The following is a 17185-nucleotide window of genomic DNA, read 5'->3' as shown; positions in this document are numbered from 1 at the left end:
TAATCTAGAACGCCATGATACTGCTCCACCAGCCAATGTAAAGACATACCCTGACGTAGACGTTCGGTTGTCTAAGTCACCTGCATAATCTGAGTTTGTAAAACCCTTTACACTTAGCTCCTGACTCCCATAGCATATACACATACTCTTTGTAGCTTTCAAGTATCTCAATATTCCTTTCACTGCCTCCCAATGTTTCTTGCCTGGGTTTGACATGTATCGACTTACTACTCCCACTGCAAATGCAATGTCTGGGTGAGTAGCAATCATTGCATACATCAAACTACCCACTGCAGACGCATATGGAATCTTATCCATTTCAGCCTGTTCTTCCTCAGACACAGGACAATCTTGTTTGCTAAGTTTCACATATGGTGGCAATGGAACACTCAGTGCCTTTCCCTTCTCCATATTGAAACGTTGCAAAACCTTGTCAATATACTCTGTTTGAGATAACCAAATCAACTTCTTTGATCTGTCTCTCTCAATGAGCATACCATATATATGACTTGCCTCACCCATGTCTTTCATGTCAAACGATTTTGCCATCTTTGACTTCAAAGCTGAAATTTCTTCCAAGTGCTTGCCAGCAATCAACATGTCATCCACATACAAAATAAGGATCAGCCAACTACCATCCTTAGCCTTCTTTGTATATAGACAGTGATCGAACTCACTACGTTTGTAGCCTTGAGAAAGCATAAACTTGTGGAATTTATGGTACCATGCCCTCGGTGATTGTTTTAAGCCATAAAGACTCTCTAACAACTGGCATACCCAATCTTCCTTGCCTTTCTCAACAAACCCTTCTGGCTGCTGCATGTAAATTTCCACATCTAAATCACCATGCAAGAACGCTGTCTTGATATCCATTTGGTGCAACACCAAATCTAATATGGCAACCAATGCAAGAAAGCATCTCAATGTAGTCATCTTGACCACTGGAGAGAAGACTTCATCAAAGTCAATGCCTTGTTCTTGCTTAAAGCCCTTGGCAACAAGCCTTGCTTTGTACTTTGGCTGACTATCATGAGCGGTGATCTTATACCTGTAAACCCATTTACAAGGTAGAGCCTTTTTGCCCCGTGGTAATTTAATTAGCTTCCATGTCTGGTTTTTATGCAGAGCTGTCATCTCTGACTGCATGGCCAATTGCCAATTCCCGGAGTCCTTCATTTGCATTGCTTCCTTGTAACATGAAGGCTCATTGCAATCAGCCAACATGACATAGTTCATAGATGGAACAAACCTATCAGGAGGTCGCGTGACACGTCCAGATCTACGCACAATAGGTGGCTCAGGCTCAGCCACAACCTGTGGTTCCACTCTATCCTGTCCTTGCTCCTCTTGAGCCCTGACATTATGTCTTGCACGTGCAGGTCCATCTTCTTGGAAGACAACTCTTCTAATCTCCTCAACCCTCTCTGGTTTAGAATGATATTTGGATTCATTAAAGTGAACATCATTGCTGTGGAAAACCTTTCTGGATTCGGGATCCCAAAGTCTGTACCCCATCTCACCAGAATTACCATAGCCTAGAAAGATGCACTTTCTACTCTTTGGCTCAAGTTTGTTCCTAAATTCCTTTGGAACGTGAGTATATGCCTCACAGCCAAAGACTCTGAGATGCTTGTATGAGGGCATTTTGCCTGACCATACCATCTCTGGCACTGAATCCTTCTGCAAAACCTTGCTAGGAGATCTATTTACAAGATGAACAGCTGTTGATACAGCTTCAGCCCAAAACCCATTTGGCAGCTGTGCATTAGACAACATACTTCTGACCTTCTCTTGTATGGTCCTATTCATCCTCTCAGCAACACCATTTTGAGGAGGATTGTAAGGAGCAGTAAGTTCACGTTTTATACCTTTTGACTCACAAAAGTCCTGAAAGGCCTTTGAAACATACTCTCCACCATTGTCAGTGCGTAAGCATTTAAGCTTCTTGCCACTCTGATTCTCCACAAGTGTCACAAACATTTTGAAAACACTAAACGCTTCATCCTTGTGCTTGAGAAAGTAAACCCATACTTTCCTCGAGTAATCATCTATAAATGTCATAAAGTAAGAAGCTCCCCCTAGAGATAGGTTAGGCATAGGTCCACACAAATCACTATGAACAAGTGCCAACTGTGTATCTCTTCTACTGCTTCTATGCTTATGTGGCTGCTGTGTTTGCTTACCATACAGAAAATGTTCACAGAATTCAAAATCATTAAATGAAAATCCAGGAAAATAACCAGAACGAGACAAGATTTCCATTCCCTTCTTGGACATATGTCCTAACCGGCTATGCCACAAAGAAACGTTCGGCTGCTCGGTTACATTGATTACATTTTTAGAGACATTTGATACATAAATCATGTAAAGTCCTCCAGACTTTACTCCATGTGCTACTATCATAGAACCCTTGGATATCTTCCACATGTTCTGTCCAAAAGTGGTGACGTAGCCAGCATCATCAAGTAAACCTGTGCTGATCAAGCTCTTTGTAATTGCGGGAACATGTCTCACATTCTTCAGCATGAAAGAAGAGCCATTCTGAAACTTCAATTGAACATCTCCAACACCTAAGATCTCACATGTCTGCCCATTGCCTAGCCGAACATGATCTTTAGTGGTCACATAAGAGGTAAACCACTCCTTTTTTGGAGACACATGAAGTGATGCCCCTGAGTCTATAATCCAGTCACTCAGTGCATTTCCATCAGATGCTGTAAGAAGAGCTGAGTCCATTGTATTCTTCAAGAAGTAGATGTCTCCTGACACTAGACTGTCATCCTCTGCAACAGTGTTTGTCACATTTATTTCTTGAATCTTCATTGAGGACTTGTTCTTCTCACTATGGTCTTCAGCTTTCTCTTTGCCTTTTTCTGCTTTCCATTCTCTGCAGTCTCTTTTCATATGACCATTCTTGCCACAATGGTAGCATTCTATGTCACTCTTGCCTTTAGCAATGCGGGACTTGTTACGAGACTGATTCCTCTTTCCACCTTTGTACTTTTCATTGGTCCTTCCCCTGACAACTAAGGCTGTTCCTTTGCCTTTGTCCATTGTCTTTCTATTGGTTTCTTCAGTAAGCAGACTTCCTTCTACACCTGCTATGTTCAAACCATCTGGAGGTGCAAAATTACTCAAAGCTGTGCGAAAAGTGTCCCAACTTTCCGGTAATGTGATCAACAGGAACATAGCTCTAACAGGTTCATCAAACTTGACACCTTGAGCTGACAACTAACTGTAGATTGTGTTGAATTCATTCAGATGATTGGACATAGGTGTCCCTTCTTTCATCTTCAAGTCAACAAGCTTCTTAAGCCAGTATACCTGTGAAGTTGCACTCTGCTTCTCATAAAGATCACTCAGCTTTAACCATGCTTGATAAGCCGACATCTCGTCTGCTACATTGAAGAAAACGCTTTCTGCCAAAGTCAGCATAATGGTAGAAAGTGCCAATTCATCCATTTCGCTCCATTCATCTTCGTCCATATCTTCTGGTTTTATCCCCTTGAGCTTTATAGGTTTTATCTGCTTCTTTTGTACCAACACGTGCCAAATCTGCTTCTTCCACAATGGGAAATTGGTTCCATCCAGCTTCTTGATATTGTAAAGAGCAGTGTGCTATGATCCAGCCATAGCTACGCTTCACAGTAGTTTACTTTCCTGGGAAAAATTCGGCAGAGTTTCCCCTGTAAACTGACCTCTGAACCAATATCAACCTGTCAAATGAACCAAGAAAGCTTCAGATTCTGCAGAAATTTTGGCAGAGTCTCCTTTGTAAAATGGCTCCGGTGTACTAAAAACAAACCAAAAAACAGCCGTCTCTCTAACACTGTAAGCTGTGGGTAAACCTGTCCTGCACCTGTACTGTCTTTGACTATCCTGTCACTGTCCTGTAAGCATAGACTGCGACAATGCCTCAATTGCAGTAAAGCAAAGATGCAACCCCATTTGTCTAACTCACAGTCAATACATCCTAGCTGCCTATCTAAGGGTGCTTGAGGGATCGCTCCAAGACCTGTATCACCGAAAGGATCTCAACATTCAAGAATCCCCCAGCTCAATAAAACCTCACTCGACCCTCAACAAAGGCTGCAGTAAATCTGACAGTACATAGACTTCCCACAAAGTCATACATCCACAAATTTCCCACTGTATGCTGTAACCGCTGCGACGATTGTTTGCTGCGTGACTCACAGCCAGAAAACCCTCAACAGACATACATCATCTCTGACAATACATCCCATGTGGAAGTACCTGCAATGTCAGGATGAAATCTGGAATATCAAGCAGCAAACACAAGCTACCTGATGAACTAGTGGATGTCGCCTACAGTCTGTGTGTAGATGCGCCCGTGTCGTATGTGACACGCCTCCAAGAACTGTGAGCCGTCCTTCGATGTGTAGGCAGCCACAAATCAACACTGTGGGAGTGTCGATATCCTCAGCACCTGCAGCCGTAGGCCGAAAACCCCAAATTTGCAGAGTCGGATCTGCACCCGTCGAGACCACGTAGTCAAAAATGGCCTGCGTAGACCTTTGTCGAAGCCGAACGGTGACCGAGATGACCTCAGAATGAAATTCTGAGCACACCAAGCCCTTTGGATTCTCCCACGAGATTTGGGGCCGTGTCTTCGCCTGTCGAATTTCACTCCAATCTGAGCTGGTGACTCTAGCCTCCTGCAGTGCTGCCCCGAGCCTCGATCTGAGCTCTGATACCAGTTGAAGGAGTACGAGCGGAAGTGCGACGTGAGAGAGAGTGCGAGAAGAAGAGCATGACGATATGGTGAACTCACTCTACTGTAATGTGTAGAGCATAGTGAGTTCTTATTAGGTTTTTACAAAGAATATGTGTACATACCTGGCGGCCCGCCCACTTACCTGGGCGACCACATTGGGCTTTATACCCCAACAGATACGACACCTTTGGCGGCTAAAGCATATTTCTGCCCGGTGGCAGAAATCGGCACATCGCGACACCGACACGTAGGTTACAGATTACAGGGGGGTTTTTCAGCCCATTCACTCACAGATTCTCCAGGTTACCAAACACAGCGCTTTCACAGGCGAATTGGCAGTCATTTCGACAGCAGATTCTTTGCAGACACATGCGTTGACAGATGCATTTTGTTGTGAGCACACCTAGTGCTACTGAGCTCTTTTGAGAGCAGATATCCCCGCAGGGATCACTTTCAATGCATGGAGCAGTTCTTGGCGCCTGTTTGAGCGCGGTTTTTACTCATGTACGTTGAGTTGCGGACACTACCCACTGTACTACTTGTGGAGCCATTTTTAGCTATTTTGGTAGTTTTTCCCGGCCGTTTCTGAGACTCGTGAGACTGTGGCTAGTCCATTTGTGTCTGCATTAGCCTTTGGAGGGTGGATAGCGTGAGGTTTTTTGTGAGCTGGGGTGTGCTCGAATGTTGAGACACCTTCGGTGATACAAGTAGCTGGAGTTCCCCTTTACGGTTTCCTCGCCATGGGATATGTATCTGGACGGTTATTTATGCTTTTGACACCGAGTTGTCAGTCATATAGCAGTGGTTTTGTGCAGTTAGATGCCGAGTTAGTGCAGTTGGCACATTTATGTGTATTTTGAGTTGAGTTTTGACTCCTCATAGAAAGGAGACTCTGCCGGATTTACTTCCCGCGAGTCGTGACTTCCATTGTTGGCACTTTTGAGTCTATTTCGGTTGAGATTTTATTCCCGATACAAAGGTTACTCTGCCCAAATTTCTATAGCTTCTCGCCATAGTTTGGCACCTCTCAAACCCTCTTGTCAGCGATGGCTTCTTCTTCAGAAAAGGAGGAGTATTTCATTTGGAAGTTCGATGGCAGCAACTTTACCATGTGGAAAGAGCGCATGAAAGATGTTTTGATAAACAAAGGCCTCTCAGAACCGTTGACAGAGCGTGCAGAGGATGATGATTATACACAAGCTCAATGGGAGCTTTTGGATGCAAAAGCCATGGCTACGATACGTCTACATCTAGCCGAGTCAATCTTATTCACTATCATAGGGAAGAAAACAACCAAAGAACTTTGGGATAGCTTATGTTCAGCATGGGAGAGCAAAAGTGCATCCAACAAAGTTTTTCTCATGAAAAAGCTTAGGAAGCTCAACATGAAAGAAGGTAGCACAGTTTCCGGTCACTTAAATGAGTTCAACTCCTTGTTCAATCAGCTGACATCTCAGGGCTTTAAGGAGTTTGACGATGAACTCAAGGCTATATTCTTGTTATGCTCTCTACCCAGTTCATGGGATATCTTTTGCACAGCCATTAGCAATTCGGCTCTGAATGGCAAGTTAGAGTTCAATGCTGTCACAGATGCGTTGCTCACTAAAGAGATTAGTCGTAAATCTCTCGATGGTGCTAGTCATGGAGATGCATATATGGCTGGCAGTTCAACAAAGGCAAGAGGCCGTGATAGGAACAAATACAAAAGCAAAAGTAGAGAGCAAAATCCTCGTAGTCCTAGCAAACACATGAACCAAAGTAGAGACCGCAATGCCAGAAATGTCGAGTGTTACTATTGCCACAAGAAGGGTCATTACAAAAAGGATTGTCGCAGTTTCCTAAGTGATCAGAAAAACATGCAAAAAGATAATTCTGGCAAAGGCAAAAGTACAGTAAAAATTGAGTAGCTCAATATTGTTGAGTCTCCCATACCTACCACTGCAATAGAGGATGCTCCTCCTCCAGTGCTGCTCATTATGCCCACAGAGATTCATGCCGAGGTTACAACAGATGCCTCATATGTTCTCATTTTCACTTCAGATCTCACTCCAGATGCTTTGGTTGCACAGGATGAGGGTTATGCACAGAATTGGATCCTTGATTCTGGTGCAAGTTTTCATGTCACATCGCATAGAGAGTGGTTTTCCTCTTATGCATCCATGCATGGAATAGTCAAGCTTGGTGATTCCTATGAGCTTGACATTATTGGCATTGGTGATGTGAAACTTCAGATGCATAATGGCACTAATTTTGTGCTGCAGAATGTCAGACATGTGCCCAAGCTTACAAAAAGCTTGTTTTCTATAGGGCAATTGGATGATCTTGGCTACACTACAGTTTTTGGTAGTCGTTCTTGGATGATCCGCAAGAACAACCTTATCATGATGAAAGGTAATAAAAATGGATCCCTGTACTCTTTGTTTGTTTCGAGTGTCGACGAACACTTTATCTATGTTGCTGAGCTGCCGTCTCCTGAGTTGTGGCATAGCTGGCTAGGGCATATTAGCCAAAAGGGAATGAAAACACTTCAGCGTTTTGGCTACTTACCTGTGTTAGATTACACGGACTTTCCATTGTGTGAGCATTGTCTATATGGCAAACAGAATAGATTGACATCTTCGCCATTGAATAAGAAACTAGGCGAACCTCTAGACTTGGTGCATAGTGATTTGTGTGGTCCAATGCCACATAAAACTCTAGGGGGGGGCGAACTACTTTCTCACGTTCATAGATGATTCTACCAGAAAGGTGTGGGTGTATCTCCTTAAGCGTAAGGAAGAAGTCTTTTTGACATTCCAAAAATTCCTCGCCATGGTTGAGAACCAATCAGGAAAAAAGCTCAAAGCTTTTCGCACGGACAATGGTGGAGAATACGTCTCCACAGAGTTCAAGGATTTTGGCAATATAAGAGGCATTCGATGGTAGTTTACTGCTCCATACACACCTGCACAAAATGGGATAGCTGAAAGAATGAATCGTACGATTCAAGAGCGAGTTGTCTCTATGATGTCTATGGCGAAGCTTACTCCAGAGTTTTGGAGGGAAGTTGTTTTGACAACACTGCACATCATCAACATGTCACCTAGTTCTCCTTTGAATTTCAAAATTCCAGAGGAATTATGGACTGGCAAAAGGCCAAGCTATGAGCATTTACGTGTATTTGGATGTGAGGCATATGCACATGTGCCCAAAGAACTTCGTCGAAAGTTAGATCCCAGATCACACAAATGCATTTTTATTGGCTATGGTGCAAACGGAGAGATGGGATATCGTCTCTGGCACCCAGAATCAAACAAAGTCATTCATAGCTCACATGTGATTTTCAATGAATCAAAAATGCACAAGAAGCCCATCAAAGATGTTGAGTACAGACGTGTTTGTTTTGAGGATGTAGCCTCGAACCAATTCAGTTCAGTAGTGTTTCACTTGCTCCTCAAGTGCAAGATACTACTATTGCTTCGGAGAGAGCAGAGGCACTAAGATGCTCTTAGAGAGTATCACGTGTGCCCGAGCGGTTTGAGCCGAGTATACACCACATTTTGGTCACTGACAGTGGAGAGCCAACTTGCTACAAAGAAGCTACACAAATGGATGATAGCGTTAAGTGGGAGCAGGCTATGCAATCAGAATACAATTCAATTGTGGCTAATGAGACATGGGATTTGGTTGAATTACGAAAAGGAAAAAATGCTTTACCTTGCAAGTGGGTATACAAGAAGAAGTATACAACGGAAGATCCCGAGCCTAGATACAAGGCTTGTCTAGTTGCCAAGGGTTTCAAGCAGCAAAAAGGTGTGGATTTTGATGAGATTTTCTCTCTAGTAGTCAAGATGACTACACTTCGAACCGTGCTTGGATTGGTTGCTATCCAGGACATGGAACTTGTCCAAAGGGATGTGAACACAACATTCCTTCACGGGGATCTAGATGAAGATGTCTACATGAAACAACTAGAGGGATTCGTACATGAAACCCAAAAATCAACGAGGATCGAATTGGTTTGTAGACTTAAAAAGGCACTCTATGGCCTCAAGCAAGGTTCAAGGCAATGGTATCAAAAATTCGACAAATTCATGCAGTCTCAGGGTTACATAAGAAGTCAAGAGGATCACTGCTTATACACAAAAAGATTGAACGATGGTTCTTTAATCATCTTGATCTTGTATGTAGATGATATGCTTATCGTAGGCAAATCAATTGATGAGATCAATCAGTTGAAAAAGATGCTAAGCACTTAGTTTTCCATGAAGGATTTGGGAGAGGCCAATCACTTTCTTGGTATGCACATCAAGAGAGACAGACAACGTGGAATTCTTGAATTATCTCAAGAAAAGTACATTCACAAAGTCTTGCAACGTTTTAGTATGCAGGGGGGGGGGGGGGAGTCATTGAGTACTCCAATGCAAGCATACTCCAAACTTAGCAAGGAAGACTCTCCCAAGACAGTGACTGAGAAAGAGGAAATGGCGAAAGTACCATATTCTTCAGCAGTTGGCAATTTGATGTACGCTATGGTAGCCACAAGACCAGACATTGCACATGCAGTGGGAGTGGTTAGTAGGTACATGGCAAACCCTGGCAAGAAACATTGGGAAGTAGTGAAGAAAATCCTCATATATTTGAAAGGTACAGCTAGCAAGTGTTTACGCTTCGGAAACAATGATGCATCTATTGTAGGTTACACGGATGAGAATTATGCGGGTTGCGTGGATCGTAGAAGATCCACATTTGGCTATGTGTTCATGTTTGCTGGAGCAGCTATCTCTTGGAGATCGTGTCTTCAAGATTGCACATCTTCATCTACCACTGAGGTAGAATATGTTGCTCTGTCTGACGTCAACAAGGAAGCCATATGGTTGTCTCGTCTAGTGGGAGATTTGGGCATTCACGAGGTTCCAGTACTACATTATGATAGTCAGAGTGCCATTGCTTTGGCAACGAATCCAGTCTTTCACTCAAAGTCGAAACACATAGAGCTCAGATACCATGTCATATGAGATGCATTGGATGGCAAGCGTATCGAGGGTTTCAAGGTTCACACTGACGACAACCCCGTAGATACTCTCACAAAGAGCCTAGCCTCTGAGCGATTTACACATTGTATAGAACTTATGGGTGTAGGATGAAGCCTCGGAAATGCTTCATCAACTTTGTATAGACTAACTATACTAATGCCACTATTGGCCACCGTGACCTTCAAGTGGGAGGTTGTTGGGGTGTAGGCCAGGTGGCCGTGGGAAACCGCCCCTGTTTATACTTTCACCTAAATGAATATAGGGAGAGAGTTGACCACTCTCTCACTTTCCTCTCCACTAATCCAAACTCCCTGTGGTGTATTGTGCTTCATCCCCTTCCCCTTCTCCTTCCCTCTCTTGCACACTCTCCGCCGACACTCTCACACTGTATTCTTCTTGGTTCCTGGCTATTGTGGCTCATGATGATCTTCCTTGTTGGTTTCTTTCTTAGTGGTTTTTTTGGTCTCCATGGTTTCACGTGAATCAAAATCCTCTTCAACGTTGTTCATATATATGGGGTCATCACTTGCCCCTATGTTTGTCTTTGAACTGGGGTTTGACTTTGCTGCTTTTTGCAATCTCTTCCTTCGTGTTTTCTTCTTCTTTTGAGGTTGGGCAATTGATGCCATGTCTCTTTCTTCAAGGATATAATTTTGTTTTTGGGAGCATCGATCGTGTGAGTACGTTTACTGGTACTATAGGTGTACTTTGTGATGGCTCCTCGGTAGCCTCAATCAAGTTTAATGGCGTGATCTTCGGTGCATTTGGATTATTTGGACATTGGGCAATCAAATAATCTATTCCACATACATTACACATGAGTATCGGCATTGTAGACGTGCTCACTTGATTGGTTTGCAACAGTGTGGCGTCCTTTTGTAGCCTAATAGGACACTCGGCCACACGATGTGAACCTCCACACTCATAGCATTGAAGAGGTGGTCTCTTGGCAGTGTAATTGATATTTTGGCCTCTTGCAGCAAGAGTAGCTACTTGATAGATAGGTTTGACTTGTCCCCAACTGTAGTATTGTGAACTTTCTTCAAGCGCATCAATCCCATAGGCAATATTAGGGTCTATATCTTCCTCACACCCTTCCAAACAAGCAATAGGTGACTCACAACCCACTCGATTCATAGAAGTGATTCTCGGCATAGAAGTGATTCTCAGATGTGGTGGTTGCGGTCCCAGCATTGGAGGTGGTAAAGGTGTTGTTTGCACGACATTTTGGGCCCTAGGGACCATGTGTTGTGATGTTTGTTCAAGAGGTGGGCCGGCATCAATGCAGGCACTCGAGGTGTATTTGTCCATGCCAAGGTTGGTCTAATGGCCATCGCGCGCTTAAATACTATGCAATCCTTAGCTTGATGACCATACCTCCCACAGGCATTGCAATTCCCATTGAATTTTACTCTAAAAGTAAGGCATTCACTGGTACTATACGGACCATAGCATACTCAGCACCATTGTTGCTCCCTTCTTGGATACATATGATTGTTTTGTGGAGCACGATTGTCTCTAAGACTCTCTTGAATAGCCTTGGTGAGATCTGCTAAAGTCATCCCAGATATCTTTGGCTCCTTAGCAATAGGCTTTAGGATCATTGGCTGATGCCCCGACACTTGCGAGCTAGTAGTTTTAGGCTCAACAGACACTCTTTCTCCTTAAATCATTAAAGTATCCTCCAATTGGATCGCATTCGTGGTGACTGCTTCCCAATTGGTGATACCTCTAATGACTAGGCCATTGTAGATATCCTCATGTCATAATCCCCTAATGAATCTATCAAGCAATTGATTATTGAAGCGCTCATTTGAATTACAATGAGAATGCAAATACTTCAAGCAACCAATAAAGTCTCTCACCGACACTCCTTCCTCTTGTTGGGCTTTCTGGAGTTGAGAGGCTACACCCCAAAGCACTCCCTCTCGTATGTATTCTTTCAAGACTAGTCTCTTAAGAGTAGGGTAAATCATTTTCTTTTCCACCCTTAGGGTTCTATACCAATCCCCAGCCTTCCCACTTAAGGTTAGGCTTAAAGCATTACTCTTATGCAGTCATTGTGTTCTCCTAGAGAATTGCATATTTGTTCAAACACTTCGATATGATTTCTCACATCCCCGTCTCCACTAAATTTTTGTGTGAGCTTGGCTATTTGTACGGCCTTACTTCTAGGCTCTCTATCTGGCATGTTACACTTATCTTTAGCAATAGATCGATCGATAGCTTGAGAAAATGTTGCCCAGTCACCTAAGTGAGCAGGCACCGTGGGTGAAGGCGCTCCAGAGACTACATGTGGAGTAGGCATTGGCATTGGGCTTGGCGCATAGGAAGCCCCAAGTTTGGTACGGTGTTGTGCCATGTGGTGGCCCAAAGTTCATATGTGTGGCCCTAGGCATCGAATGTGACATGATAATGCTAGCCGGTATGGTCCCATTGAAATAAGAGCTTGGGTGTTGTGGTTGTGGAGTGTAGGCTGTTGAAACAATGGAAGGGGTAGGGGCTACATGAGTACGAGGACCCATAGGTATATATGATTGGTACACACTTGTAGGTATTGTTGCAGGCATTGACTATCACGTAGTGGTGCTTTACTAACAAATGAGGTCCATGGCGTGTTTCTTGGCATGCCCATCATTGGGGTAGGCATGGTAGCCATGGTGTCATCAAGGGAAAGATGAGCTAGACTTGGAAAGGTAAACCTATCACTAGTGGGCTAAGATTGCACTGAGACCCCTGGTGAAACAACATATGGAGGATCCATCAGACTTACCGAGGGAGTCTTTATTTGCAATAAGTTTGGTTGTTTAGCCTTCCCTGTATCCAAGAATCTCATGAGACCCATTGAAGGAATGTGGATCCCCTTGTTCTATCTCTCTAGCTCAATGACCCTATAGATGACCTCACAAACTCTTTGTTGTTGATCCTCTACACTAGTAGCACCCATTGTGGATTGTAGGACATCTTACCAACCCACGTAATAGGTGTGACCTGTGTATAGGTTGGTTAGAGTTTTCGTTTGTAGGTCGTACTCCCAGTTCTCATTTAGGAGCACTCCATCTAGGATTGAGGTGCTAGGGGGGTCCTTTGAACTAGATGCAATGTGGCTCTCTATGGGTTGACCCTTCGAGGTCGCTAATTCAGGAGCTCTCGCTTGCCCTCCTAGCAAAGATATTGACATAGAGGCTTTCACTTTTAACTCTCTTTGTTGCTCCACCTTGCGTAAGCTCTTGATTTTCTTTTCCCTAGTCGCAATGATACATCGCTCAACCTCTTGCACTTGGGCAAGGCTTCTACCATCTGGTAAAATAACCTCAGAGGGGAATAGCTCTGAAGAGTCAGGGGGTGCAGTGAATGGAGTATTCACGTGCACACTCTCCAAGATCATGGGGTCTACGTTGGTCATGAATGCGAATTTACTTCCCCACCCCCCTCATTTACATCGTTAGCTCCATGTTCGGAGCGAGAGGCTCTACTAAAGGTTTCCTTCAAGCGGCTAAGCACGCTCACGGTCCGGTCCGTGGGCCCATGGCATGCATGTCTTGACTTGAGCTATTAGGATTAGGCATTGGGTAACCCTCCATTGGGTCAGAGGAAGAGTCACTAGATGCAATATGCGGGTCCTGAGTGGTACTACCTTGGGTTCTCGCTGAGGGCCCGGAACTTAAGGAAGGTGGGTATTGAGAACCCGGGTAAGTCAAAGTGCTCACTAGTTGCTCGGCCTCTAGCAGACAACCAGAGCGCAGATGCACGTGCCTTTGGCACCCTACAAGCGTCGGCAAATACCCTCGAAGGTTAACCGCTTGATTTTTTGGGTGTTGTTTTCACTCGTTTTTTGATGTTTTTTAATATCTTTTTAAGATTGGTTTTTGGATTAGAGTGTGTGATAGCTCAAAATGAGCGTATCACTCAGGGGGTCAGGGTGTGCTTTACAACGCAGCATTCGGTTGACGAAAGCTCCGATGGTCCTCAAAAGGGTCGATTTTTACTTAGACGTGAGGCTAAAAGTGACTGAGGCCTGAGCCTGAGCCTGAGCACAGGCTTGGGCTTGGGCCTAGGGAATGTTCCCGATCCCGGTCCTACCTTTGAAAATTGTTAATTTTTAATTTTAATTTTAATTTATTTTTGGATAAGGTTGCCGCGGTTGCACCGCGTGTGCGAGCACACACACACCTAACCTACCTACTTGCAACTAATAGAGCTACTGTTACACACTAACACAATACTATAGCAACTAATTAATTAACAGATCTACTTACTGTACCTTACAGATCTAACATTATAGATCTAATACCTTAAAGCTAACACCTTATCAACAAAAACCTTACAACAAAAAATCTAACACCTTATTAACAAAAAACAGTACACTGCAGCAAAAACAAAGTTCACAAATCCTTCTCGATAAGCCACACACCTTCTTTCTCTACCTTTCCTATATTTCACGTTGCACCAAAAGCAGCATAGTGTGTTATTCGAGCTTAGTGCAGGGCATTTCTATGACAACGGCGCCAAAAATGTGCGCATCTGTCGCACGTGTTAAAGAAAGGGACTTGCCGTACATTGTGTGCGAGCCACAAATGGTTGCAAGCAAACAACCAAACTAGCAAGCTCAAGAGAGCAAGGGTGTGTCACTCACCGCCCTACGCTCACCTTCGTGGAGGATTCCTCGCCGCAAAGAAGAGGGAGCTACCGTCGTGTTGCGCTCAACCGCCGTGCCATCACAATGCTCGATCACACACTCTCTCTCTTTCACGCATATACACACACACACACACACACAAGGAGATGAAGAAGAAGATGGAGATGGAGCAAGAGCACTCTTCAATTGCGCAAATGAGAGAATGAATGATTTTTAGGTTCAGGTGACTTTTATATGAGCTCGGCCATTCACACTTGGGCACCCATGCTTAGCAAACTAACCCTTGAATGTTCCAGTTAGAGTGCACCTCTCATCAACGATCGCTCTTACCCTTTTCCTATTGGACCGACAAGCTCGGCCCTGAGTACTCTAGAAGTGGACGCCGGTGGTTAACAACTAAGAATGAAAATCTCGGTCAAAGTGAAGAAAATTTCTCTTTGTATGGATTTTAAACAGACACCAATGTATATTGAAATGGTTGAGGAAAAGTTATGCATGAAAAAGCTTCAATATAATACACCATTAGAAACTAAATGGGAAGCTTTCAATAAATTTATTTGTTCTTGTTTAGAAGAATGTTTTGCCATAAATCATGTCCATGGTATCAACAAAGATAGATTGCACAAAGGTGGTTTGATAAAGAGTGTCAAGATGCTCAAAAGTCCTTGTCAAGGAAATGATTCAAAAGAAGAGAAGAACAAGTCCAAGAAAAGGCACGTGCATGTGGAAGATTTTCGAGTAACTTGAAGGGCAAGCGGGTTGAGAGTTTTGGTAACTTGAGTCTTATGAATATGTATACGTATTATAGGAAACTATATGAGCAAAAAAATGCTGGAAAGATGCCACTATATGATTCACTGCCATGTATGTCCTCTTTTCTTACTATTGACAATGTGTACATCGCACTTGAAAAGTTGGCCACTCTCAAAGCGGAATATCTTCTAGATATTTAGCCCAAAATTATTAGATAGATGGGAGATTTTACATGTGACTGAATGTGTGATATGTTCAACATTGCACTTCAACATGATATGCTAGTGATTGGAGCACTAATTGGGTCAAGCCTTTATTTAAAGGAGGGAATGTAAATAATGTAAATAACTACCATACTATAATGATTGGGTCTCTTATGGAAAAGTTTCTTTGGTGCATAATGGAGATAAAATTAAGTGATTGGGCTAAAAAGAATGGCAAGCATGCAAAAGGAGAAACGGGTTTTTGTTGATTCCATAGAACCATTGACCATCTTGTCACTCTTTGTATTCTTATGGAGGAAAGTCGTGGATAAAAGACAAGAGATTGTATTGTTGCTTTATAAACTTTAAGAAAGCTATTGATATGATTCCACGTAACAATTTGTGGAGAAGAATGGAAGAACTCTAGGTGCCAAGTGAGTTTATGCTTGCGATTTCTTGAGTCTATAACAAGATGATAAGTCAATTGTGCATGGATAGAGGAATTTTAGAATTTTTTGTGAACACTATTGGTGTGGTTAAACAAGGATTTCCATTGTCACCAACTCTCTTTGGTCTATGCATCATGACTTGGTACTTTTATGCAATAAGAAGGCATTGAAGAGGTTACTATTTGCAATGTGGTCATGCTTTTGTTGTATGTGGATGATGTAGTGCTTCTATCACACAATTTAGAGGATGCACAAAAGCTTGTTGTTGTCCTTGAGAGATTTTGCTTGCATAGTCGGATGATTGTGAATGAATCCAAAACAAAAGTTATGCTTGTGAAAACCAACCATAAGGAGAAGCCATGCATTGTGTACAACAATGAGACAATTGAAGTTGTTGAGAGTTTTAAGTACCTCGGCCTAGAGGTTCCGGCCAATCAAAAGTGGCATGAATGTGTTATGCATCATTTGAAGATTGGAAAGAGAACCTACTATGCATTTGAGAACATGGGTAATACAGGGGATTTCAACAAATGTTGGGCTCTCCAAAATTAGCTTTTTAATACATTGGTGACATCGATTCTTCTTTATGGAGTTAAATTGTAAAGCAGGAGCAATCTCAAAGTCTACTTGTAAATAGTTTGAGAATGTCCAAAATCATTTTCTTACAAACTTTCTCAAAGTTAAGACACAAACACCATATATGCTCCTCCGACTTGAGTCAAGATCTCTTCTAATTGAGGTTATGGGAGTGGAAAGGGTTGTGGAGTACATGATAAAGATGCATCAAAACCCTTCACATATACTTCCTACAATTGCATGAGAAGCAAGAAAAAAGGTTCAAAAGATGCATTAAAGCAAGATCTTGAGCATGGGATGAATGAAAGAAATAAAGAAGTGTTTTGGGGGATGGGATTTATTACACTTGCTATGTGATGCCTCAATAGACTCCCAAGTGAATGAAGCTTTTCTACAATGCCAATGTATTACCGCTTGGGTCACGCTTGGGTCACGCTTCATACATTTTACCACCCATATTGACGCCAGCTACAAAACCATGTCCTTTGCTAGAGGAGAAAACCGTACTCACCCTTATATGCTTGATCCTATCCCCTTGTCAAAGATATGCACTATCACAACCATTTTCTTTAGCTCCCACAACTTTGATGCGAGACAAGGCATTGGGGCAATGGAGAACAGTAGAATCAACTTTGCATGTTATGCTCATTGTACAAATTCAAGAGATTGAGTACCACACACTACTAGAGTACTTAGTTTTTGCTCCCATTGTTACTTGTTTCCCTCCACGTAGCTTGTAACGGTTATGACCAAGTCAATTGATGTCCGACCGTTGGGTCAGAACAACGGGGTTCAGGTGGAGACCACCCGGCCAG

This window comes from Adiantum capillus-veneris, chromosome 13 (assembly GCF_014529385.1).
Source record: "Adiantum capillus-veneris isolate H3 chromosome 13, ASM1452938v2, whole genome shotgun sequence".
Lineage (NCBI taxonomy): Eukaryota > Viridiplantae > Streptophyta > Polypodiopsida > Polypodiales > Pteridaceae > Adiantum > Adiantum capillus-veneris.
Note: the sequence above shows the minus strand (reverse complement) of the source record.